Here is a 10,932-nt window from a genome sequence, read left to right on the forward strand (position 1 = left end):
CCACCTCAGCAACCAAGCTGAAGTCAAAGATCTGTTTTAATTAGTGAGTGGTCATTCATGAACGATTCCTTCAATGCGGCTGTCGCGTGACGAATGAATGAAAAACACAGGAAGTGAACTTTCTCATGATTTTTCTTTGGCTGCATTAGATTGCATGTGAATGTGCACAGAGAATCTGGCTATTGAAAATATAACATATCAACTCTATTCAAAGGAACAAAATGACATTTTGCTGAACGAGACTGAAAGAGCGAGTCAGTAAAATTATCCAATTTTTCTATCAACGGTTATAATGTATTTATATAGATTCAATCTGACAATTGTTACCAGACACATTTTGTTAGACAGTGACCATATCGCTGTAAATGTTAATTATATATGTATATATATATGCCTATATGTTCTTGTAATCACACACACTAATTAGAAAAATACCAATAAGTGCTCGCAGAGCCACTCAGACCTGTTAGAAAGTGCTACCATGCAGAACAGAGGCAAGAGCGGCTCACATTTTCTTCAGAAATAGATAAATAACTTTCTTTTAAAGTGTATGTTTTTTGAGTAATGAGTCATGCTTTGCAGTGCTGTGGGCCTCAGGTGTAATTATCTCTCCAAACATAGATGGTAAAATGCGGCTTTGCTGTAAACAGCCAGAATAATCAGGACATGAGACAGCAGTGTTACCCTGTGGATGATGACAGATATTATTCACTCCCTCTCTGTCTGTTGAGATAATTCTCATAATTATCATTCATATATAATGATATTAAATTATTATTCACATAAAAATATCATTAATTTAATTATATTTAAAAATTAAATGTAGTTTATACATTTATATACAGTGGTGGCCAAAATCATTAGAACGCTAGTATTTTCACCAGCTAAAAATGGTTTTAAGTCAGTTATTTCTATCTTTTGCTGTAGCGTGTCAGTAGGAAATATGAGCTGTCATCTCCAAACATTCATTTTGCCATTACCTGTAATTATCCAGTGAGATTTTGACAACAGCCAGTGCTCCACACAGAGATCTGATCTGATCATCATCCAGTCTGTCTGGAATGACGTGAAGAAACAGAACAAACTGAGACTAAATCCAGGAGAACTGTGGCAATGTCTCAAGATGCCTCAAGAGACCTACCTGCAAAGCTACCTGCAAAACTATGCGCAAGTGCACCGAGGGCAAAAGCTGCTTTAAAGCAAAGGATGGTCACACCAAATGTTGATTTAATTCAGTTAATAGAAGTTAATTGATCAAGAAAATCTGTTTATGACATTATTTTTGACAGCATCCTCATTTTACAGCATTTTTACACAAGTGCCTAAAACTTTCAACAGTACTGTAGCTTTGCAGGCAGGTCTCTTGAGGCATCTGATCAGATCTCTGTGTGGAGCACTGGCTGTTGTCAAAATCTCACTGGATTATTACAATTAATGGCAAAATAAATGTTTGGAAATGTAAACACACTACAGCAAAAGATAGAAATAACTGACTCAAAACCATTTTTTAGCTGGTGAATATACTAGTGCTCTAATACTTTTGTGGATCAGATGTCTGTTCCTTCTGAGGACCAAAAGACTCTGTTGTTTCACGAACAAAGAATGGCACTTTGTAAAATTGTGGACAACAGAGACTGGGTCACAAACCTCTGCACACATGCTATCATGCTTCGCCTCGTTTTCTCCTCTGAGAGACAGAAAAAAGCTTTTTCCAGCACTTCTCTTTCTTCACGTTTTGGTGTCCTGACAGTAATTGCGTAATCACTGATAAAAGGCTGCAGCATATTGTTGTAGAGCAAAGACACGGGGCGAGTTTCACCGTCCCCTTTGGATTTCAAAGTTGCTCTGTGAGCATAATGAAATCTGACAGATATTTCTCAGCACTACTCTGACACTGTTCTACATGGAAATAATTCCAGAACAATCAGATTTGTCTGACCCTTCATGCTCTCTCCCAGGACGCCCTAAAACACAGCTTTTCACTTTCCCCTCTTTAACACAAGACTCACCAGTGTGTGTGTGTGTGTGTGCGCGTGCGCGCATTTTTGTGACAAATGAGGAAATAAATTTGTATAATGACAAGGGTATGACAGGTATTACAAGGAGAAGGTGACTTTTCAGGATATTACCCCATGTCCCCACTTTTCAAAATGCTCATAAATCACACAGAATGGAGTGTATTGAAAATCTGAAATAGCACAAAGTTTCCTGTAAGGGGTAGGTTTAGGTTTAGGGCAATAGCACATACAGTTTGTACAGTATAAAAACCATTACGCCTATGGGATGTCCCTACTTTTCACAAAAACAAGCGTGTGTGTGTGTGTGTGTGCGTGTCTGGAGGCAGCGGAGTAGGGGGGAGGGGACCCGTGGCTGTCATATGTTTAAGCGGTGGTGTTTTTTAATCATCGTTTAGATTAGTGTAATTAAGGAAGCATATGGATGTACACCTGCTCTGGAGCTCAGAGTCACAGCTCTGCATAAAGATCCTTCACTCTCCCTCAGGTCTTCACTTAAGACTCGCTTAATGCTGACGCAAGCATGACGTGCAATTTACAAACACCTTTTTTAAAACGGATGACATAAATGACACGATTCCAACATTAGAAGGCAAGAAGAAAAATCTCATAATCCTAATTTACGCAGGTTGTAGGAAATCTTGTGCAGAGAGGAAGTGCTGACGCTCCTTTTTTAAATTCAGCTGTCAGAGGCAGTTTTTTTTTTTTACCAACCAGACCAAACTATACAAATAATACAGTCATATCTGACTCCCAAGTAATAGTTATGACGCATTTAGTTCAAGCTCTAAAATCTGACTGGATGAGTCATTATATTGGTTTCAGAATGTTGCTTGGCATCTATAAACCCTCTTAATGAGCAGTAACTCTTATTTAATATTTTTATTTATTTATTTAACTTTGCTGAAACGTTTATATAGTCTTTGCCATTTTTTAAACCCAATAAGTTTTAGAGGCTGTGCAGTACTGTGATTTTATTATAACTGTCAAGGTTTTAGGTTTTTCAACAACACTGCTTAACTGTGCTAAAATCATTGTAATGCTTGCCTCTCATGGCTTATTGCTGTATTTAATTGCACACCAAAATTGAACGATTACCCATCTAAAATGGCAAATAAATTATGACCAGGTTTGGGCAAAATTCAGAACTGAAAAAATCTTACTTTCAATTCATGAATTAGATTTGAACAACTAAAAACAATTGGGATAAATAGAACATGCTAAATTGTAATTCAAAGAAATGGAACATTCAGCATCGTTCTATGAAATCAAGTGTTCTTCCAACCTGTTCCATAAATGTATTAACTATAAAGAAGAATATATCTAAATTAGTTTGGTTGGTTCAAAGTTGGTTCAGTTCATCTTTTGTAGTTACATGTATTGCAATACTATTATCTGGAGGTTTTTTAATGTATTTATGTGATTAGCGTCTTAATGACTTTTATGATATAATATAATGACAAACATAATTCAGAATATTGCAGAATGGGATCTCCAGATGTTGCGAATGTCACTGCGTGATTTGTTTCTTGAGCGGTGCCTCATTTGACGCATGCTGTGAAGACACAGATGTGTACAAAAAGCCTTTGAAATGGGCTAATATGGTTTAACTGAGTTTGATGCTGTGCTTCACAAAGAAAATTGTTGCTTTTAATCATAAACGAGTAATATTTGACTCCACTAATGGACTACATTGATCAATAGTTGTTTTTTGAATGAAAGTTGGACTTTTAAATCATTTATTCGGGAGAGATTCTGCTTTTTGTAGTTTATGTGCTTGGAATTATTACAAACACAAGTTAATTGAGGGGCTCTATGTAGTTCTACATAGCAAAGCTGACACTAAGAGACAAATAAAGTGAACTGAATGGCTTTCAAACGCCGTTGCACAGAAAAAAGAAACAAACAGATTTGTGCAAAAGATTAGCAGTTTATTAGGCTGAAGCCATATTGTTCTTCGAACGTGTGTTTGATAGATAGAGCATGTGGCTTTGGTTGTACGTTGAAATATTTCCCACATTCACATTCTGTTCCATTTTGAATATGGAGCCCACACACACACCACAGTGAGACTTTGTCATAAAAATGCGTGCTTTTGACATCACAGCCTGAGGATGTGACCACAGTAAATCAAATAAAGCTTTATAATCCAGTGTGTGAAGAGGCTGAGCTTAGAGCTGAGGAGAAACCGGATCCTGAGCGCATTAATTCACCATCTCGGCTCTGATGAAATCATATGACTGCAGGCAGGGAGCGTTATTTTGCGACAGGAAGTCATAGATGTCATTGGCGCAGCTTGCGTGTCAGTTTATTTATTCAGGTCTGGCCTCGCTGTGGCAGATGCGTGCTGTTTTAATTAGGACAAATGCCACCTAACAGAACCTCCGTTGGAGAGGAACTACAACGTGACATTGTTACAGCGGCTGATATGAATCAGGCGACACACGCACATACAGCCGTGCAGTGCGGTGTGTGTATGTGATCTGCGCTTTGTATTGCTACCGATCTGGATAGCACTGATAAAACTAAGCCCACGATTCTCGTTTAAGCTGCAGTCCCAGGCCTGCTAAGGAGCTGCAGGTATTCTGAGGGCACAAGCGCTCCGGGCCCCACGGTGTCCTGCGTCTCGGCTGAAGAATGCTGATCTGGGATCAGCTTTCTCATGCGCGTATAATCTTATTAAACAGGAAATGAAAAGCACAAACTGATCTAAGACCAGTTATTACACACAACCCTAAAGCATTCTGTCTGCATAATTACCAATAATGGTTCTAATAACATCTAGGACTAATTAAGCAGATAATGTTTATCAGAATGAAAGGTGAGGTCAATCGCAATCTCAGAATAGATCCTACTGTAAGGCAATTAGCAGATCAAGTTAAAGACTGATTCTAATTAAGAATTTACATTTATATTTTAGATGTGTTTGTAAATTACTGTTAATGTATGATGTGTTTTTTGTTTTATATGTATTAATATAATAATAATGCTATTTCTAGTATGTTAGTACACTCAAAAAAATGTTAAGCATTTTGTAAGATTTATGCAATTTAATTAATAGTAAAATTCCATTAAATTGAACTGAATAATCCTTACATATTTTAATGCATAATTGAACATTCCCTAATCAATATTATTCAGTTAAAATACGTAAGAATTATTCAGTTCAATTTGATGGATTTTACTATTAATTAAATTGCATAAATCTAAAAAAAAAACAGGCTTGCAGGTCTTAATGAAAAAATATATACATTTGTAATGCATATAAAACACAAAAAGTATGTATTTTTAGTTTTATGTGTATTAATATAATACATATTGTAATATATTCATATAAGGTTAATCCTTAAAAACTAATAATGTAATAACACTGTTAATTGTAATATTTCACAAATTTCACAGTAAATATCTATTTTTCATATGGTACATTGTTATAATAGGATTCCTAAAATTACTTAACATTTTAAACAATTGATTTTCTTTTTAGTGTTTTATTTAACTTTATTTCAGCAAAATAGTGTACAGTTTTATTATTAGCTATTAAACAGTTACAAAGCATGAAGATATAATCATCAGTTTGGACAGAATTTTAATATCATTATGTGTTTCTTCAGTCATGACAGTCTAAAACGTTCACAGAACAGTTCTAAAAAATCCAATCCAGACAACCTGATGGAAAGACCCTCAGGAGAGCTATATCTTTCCTGGCTCGAACTCAGCAAAATGAACCACATAGGCTCCACAAAGGGCATTTTTTTCATTGCGTGTGTTCCTGAAATTTGCCGGTGGAGGTATTTAATCAATTGAAAGTCTGAGTTTAATGAATTCTGTGCTAAGTAGAAACCGCAAATCGTGCCGGTAGCTGTGGAAACAGGTGCAGCGGAGTCTTCACACATTCGGAGCTTGTGACCGACTTCAAAGTCTGACAGAGCATTTTAACATCTCATCTGAAGAGTTTGACATAACAATGGGAAGTTTTAATGGTGCAATTTGGGATCCAAATGAGAGGGGCTCTTATTATACAAACTCAAATCTGACAAATGAAGGGAGAGAGTATATTAGTGGTTGTGTGCAAGACAAAATTTGCAAGAGAAAGCACGACCTTGCAGAAAACAAGGTAACATTTTTTGAAATATTCAAAGAACAATGAAAAAGTATAACAGCTTAGAGCGGAACAATAAATCAACCTGAAACAGATTTGGTGCCATGTAGCATTAGACTGAATGTGATGTGACAAACTGAATGCAATTTTCGCTTTAATTTCTCATATGAAGGAAGCCGTTGTGAACCTGCGATGCTGAAATAAACAAAAGCGGAGAAGTAAATTAATCCAACTTAAACTGTGTGTCTCTTAGTCATAAGCATGCTGGTTTGTTTCCCAAATGTCTTACAGTTCTTTTCTTGCCGAGCACACCGTTTAACTGGGTTATGAAACATCTCTTTTGAGGGATTAGCTGCAATACATAAGGAAATGTAAATCTGCTCAGTGCTTTTCATCATATTTAAGGGATAATATACCCAAAAATGAAAAATCTGTCATCATTTACTCACTCTCATGTTGTTCCAAACCATATGGCTTTTTTTCTTGGGTAGAACACAAAAGAAGTTTAGCAGAATGTCCAAACTGTTCTTTTCAATACGATGAAAGAGAATGTTAACCACTTTCATTCTATGGAAAAGAAAGAAAGAAAGAAAGTAGCTCAACAATAGCTCCATTAGAAAGAAAGTCGATTTGGAAATATATGAGAGTGAGTAAATTATCAAAGAATTTTCATTTTCCCTTTAATGGTGAGATGTGGACAGAAAAGACAATCAACCTGTCATTTTCAGTGTGCTCAACTGCTGTTCTCCCTGCCTTTGTCTCTGAAGTCAGCTATGCTGCTGATTACTTCATCGATATCTTTCTTGCTATTCATTCTTGATGTTAATCATTATCATTCCTCTGTCTATAATGAGAGAATCCATAGAGAGCCACACCCAAGGCTGAAAACACAAAGTTTCGTTCTCACTCTGTCTTTGAGAATAAGCTTCACATGTAGATCTGACCAAAAATGAAAATTCTGTCCTCGTTTACTTGGCCTCGTGTCGTTCCAAACCTGCATATATTAATTTTTTTCTTTCCATGAAACCCAAAAGAATATATTAACAGTAGAAAGTCCATGCTCTTCTAAATGGTTGTCAAGCAGTGATTTAAAATTTCAGTATATTCCTCCTCCTCACACAAAACTATAATTTATCTTCAGAGGATTTGTAATATAGCACATAAGTCATAGATCACATTTATGATGCTTTATGCTGCTTTTTTGGAGCTTGACAGGTGCACATCTAGCATTGCATAGAAGAAAAAAAACATTCTTCAAAGCTTCTCCTTTTGTGCTCAACATGAGGGTGAATAAATAAGAGAATCTTTGGTCTGAACTGTCTCTTTAAAAACGTTAATGTTTATTTATCTCCCTCTGTGTCTCTTTTGTCCGTTCTCTTTGTCTTTTTCCTCTCTCTCCTCTTATCCTATCTGACAAGATGCTTCGGGAGCAGACGTACGCAGGGCTTCCGATAGTATGACAGGTTCATATTTCTCCCGTGTTTGGCTTGGCAGGCAGCTGGTGAATCTGGCAGGGGAAGACAGTAGGGTGCTTGAGTGTGGGTCTCCTGACTCCTGGGTAGACGATACCTGCCTCTCCTTCTCTAAGTGGTGAGAACAGACAGCTCCTTAATGCTGCCTGTGATATCCTCTGACACTACCTCCATAGACCTTCACCCGGGAACCTCATAGGTGCAAGTAACCCATGCAAACGTGACAAAGAGCCCAATCTTAATGTAGATGCTTGACTTCAGAAAGTTTTCTTTCAACTTTCACAATGAAGTTTTTTTGTTGTTGCTGTTTTTAAAATCTACTGAAATGTAGATGAGTTTGTTTCTTCATCAGAACAGATTTTAGAAAAGCTGCTTGAACTCTCATTCTGACGGCACCCATTCACTACTTGAGCAAGTGATTTAATGCTAAATTTCTCCAAATCCGTTCCAATGAAGAAACAAACCTATCTATATCTTGGATTACCTGAGGGTGAGTACATTTTAAGTAAATCTTAATTTTAGGTGAACTATTCCCTTTAAGTTTTCATGAAATGGAACAATTACCCTAAAAATGATTTTTTAATGCATGTGAAAGCATGTAATGTTGATCAGGTCATCCAATGATCTTTGCAAGCTTGCATTCAGTTCTGCCTCCATCCAATCAACAACCGAGAGACAGAACCAAGACCCTGCCCCTACATTTCAAAAAAATATTTTTCACTCATACTGTATGTTTGTCAAAATATGGAAGCAAAGATCTGTTACTAATTCCTTTATATTGCAACTTTAAATAGATGTATTTTTCCTGTGCAAACTGATACTGTTCAGCATGGTTGCCAGGGTATTTCTATGTGGTTGCTAGGATATTCACCCCCAAATCTCTAGGATGCATGTCATTTTTATATATGGATCAAGTCTCTTATTTATTGTGAATCTATGGTATTTTTTTCAAATTATTTCACTTGTTTTTACATCCACAAGGCAAACATCGTTAGTCTGGTTGCTTAGAAAATAATAGCACACCTCTCTACAATAAGCCGCATGATTTGAGCTATCATTCATGTGCATGCAGGTGTGACGTTCAAATCCCTTAACCCTAAGTATGAGCAATAATAATAACGATGATTGCCTTAGAAAGCGCCACAAACTAATAATCATCATTCCCATCACAGCTCAGTATTCTCAAGCGTGTAATACCAGTTTTCTCTCCGCCAGATTATTATTCAAATGTTGCTCTACACCTAAATTTAATTAATACAGATTGACCGAAAAGGAAAAAAATACCCCTATAAGTATAACAAGCCTCAGTTCCCTGAAAGAAGCATCTGAAAGAGAAGTGTTGCGGTACGGTAGTTTTGAGTATCACCATTTTAAAGTGTGACTTTCATTTCCTTCTCAATGTCCCTCCTGTGGTTTAATTCAACAAGGAGTGCCTGCAATTCCAGACTGACCATTAGTGCTAGATTTAAAGGCTCCCTATTGCATTAGTATTCTTATCTGTAATCCCATTTTCAGTCTGCACCCATGTTTAATCAAGTTACTAAAATGAAATCTTCATGTTGTAAAACTAACTTTAAGCCACTGTTTTCTACGATATTTGTGGTTTATGATGATTTTTAAACCTCTAAAATCTTTCTTCTAAGGTGCATTAAGATGTTTGGTTAAAGGTCATGTTCATGGCAGATGTTGATTGATTCTTGGGGATAATTACTCTTAGAAGTAAAGAGGCCCTGCGTGGCATTTCTGTCTCCATTATGCATGAAAACACAAGACCCACACAAACTAAAAATCATTGCTTGAGTCACACAATAAGCATGTATGCCTCACGCCGAGCTCTCCAGGGTGCTGAAATCAGGATGAAGGCTGAAATGTCAATGGTACCAATCTGAGCGCAGAGCTGTCCGTGGTGCTGAATTGAGCAGCAGGCTTTGTGCAGTGCTGTGCGATGACGGCGCTGTCTGTGGTGCTGATGAGAACTGTTGATGTGGCCCTGCATGACATTCCCTCTAATTTGTCCCAGATGTTGAAACTCATATGCATACTTTAAACACACACACACACATTGACGTTAATAACAAGACAGTATTAGGCTTGATTCACACCACACATACACCAGAGTATATTTTTTTCTACGCTCATATTAATAGGATGCAGTAGCTTAGGATAAACTATGGTTGAAGTGGAGTTTTGGTGCTAAACACATATTTTTTCCATGTGTATGCATTCTGAAAAGATAGATAAATGGACGTTATTAATACAAATGCTCAATGTATTTTCATTGTGCAGCATAAATCCTGTCAGGGTCCGTTTTTGTGCCCTGTTGTTTTGCTAATGCAGTGTTTGTGTGCACTGTAAAACAGCCTTTAGTCCATGCATTACAACAGTATGTGTCAGTATGTCCTCTTATTTAGTCTAAAAGCTGGCAGAACCAGACAGCATTTGTTTGCATCCAGTTAGAGTAAACACAGACCTCTGCTTTTCTCTGTTTATCAGCTCTCAATGCCTTTCTGCTCATAGTTTATATTGTGAAAATGGAGACCACAGAGCTTCTGTCTATCAGAGCTTATATAATTACATTCTGACCTTGAGGCTATAGTTATTTCTCATTCTTGCTTTCTTGCGCTCATATACACGGAGAAAGGAATCTGATAAACAACTCCTATACTGACGGTTTTTGAGGACTGACCTCATCAAGCAACACTTTCATTCTGTTTTGTAAGTCTTGAGTGCAAACTCTGTGGGTGGATGCAAAGTGCTGACAAACATCCCTCTGATTGACTGAATCATTAAAAACTGTGTGCGAGTTCTGCCTGCCTCTTTGGGTTGAAATAATGAACTCCACATTTGGCTCGTCCTCATTTTTAAAGGGATAGTTCACCCAAAAATGAAGATTCTGTCATTGTTTACTCAGCCTCATGTCGTTTCAAACCCATATGACTTTCTGTCTTCTGATATTTTTGTTTGTTTCTCAAACAAACTTTTTCTTTAATGATACTTTTGTAATACTTTGCCTGCTTTTATACCTACTTTTATGATACTTATTTTTTAAAACGCTCCAGTTCCCATTCACTGTAATTGCATAGAGAAAAAAATAACAGTAAGTTCTTAAAATGTCTGTTTTTGTGTTCAACTGAAAAAAGAAAACTATGGGTTTGAAATGACACAAGGATGAGTAAATGATGACAGAATGTTCATCTCCGTGTTTTTGTTTTCCTTGTGTACAGAAACAGATCTTGCTTTGGTTAATGGTAGAAGATGGCATGATATTTCAACAGTAAGTGTTTTTCAGATAAATTTAGTTCGGAACTAAAGGTGAGACAGAGAAAAAGACAGAAAAAGGGAT

The sequence above is a fragment of the Onychostoma macrolepis genome, chromosome 08 (assembly GCF_012432095.1).
Source record: "Onychostoma macrolepis isolate SWU-2019 chromosome 08, ASM1243209v1, whole genome shotgun sequence".
NCBI classification, from domain to species: domain Eukaryota; kingdom Metazoa; phylum Chordata; class Actinopteri; order Cypriniformes; family Cyprinidae; genus Onychostoma; species Onychostoma macrolepis.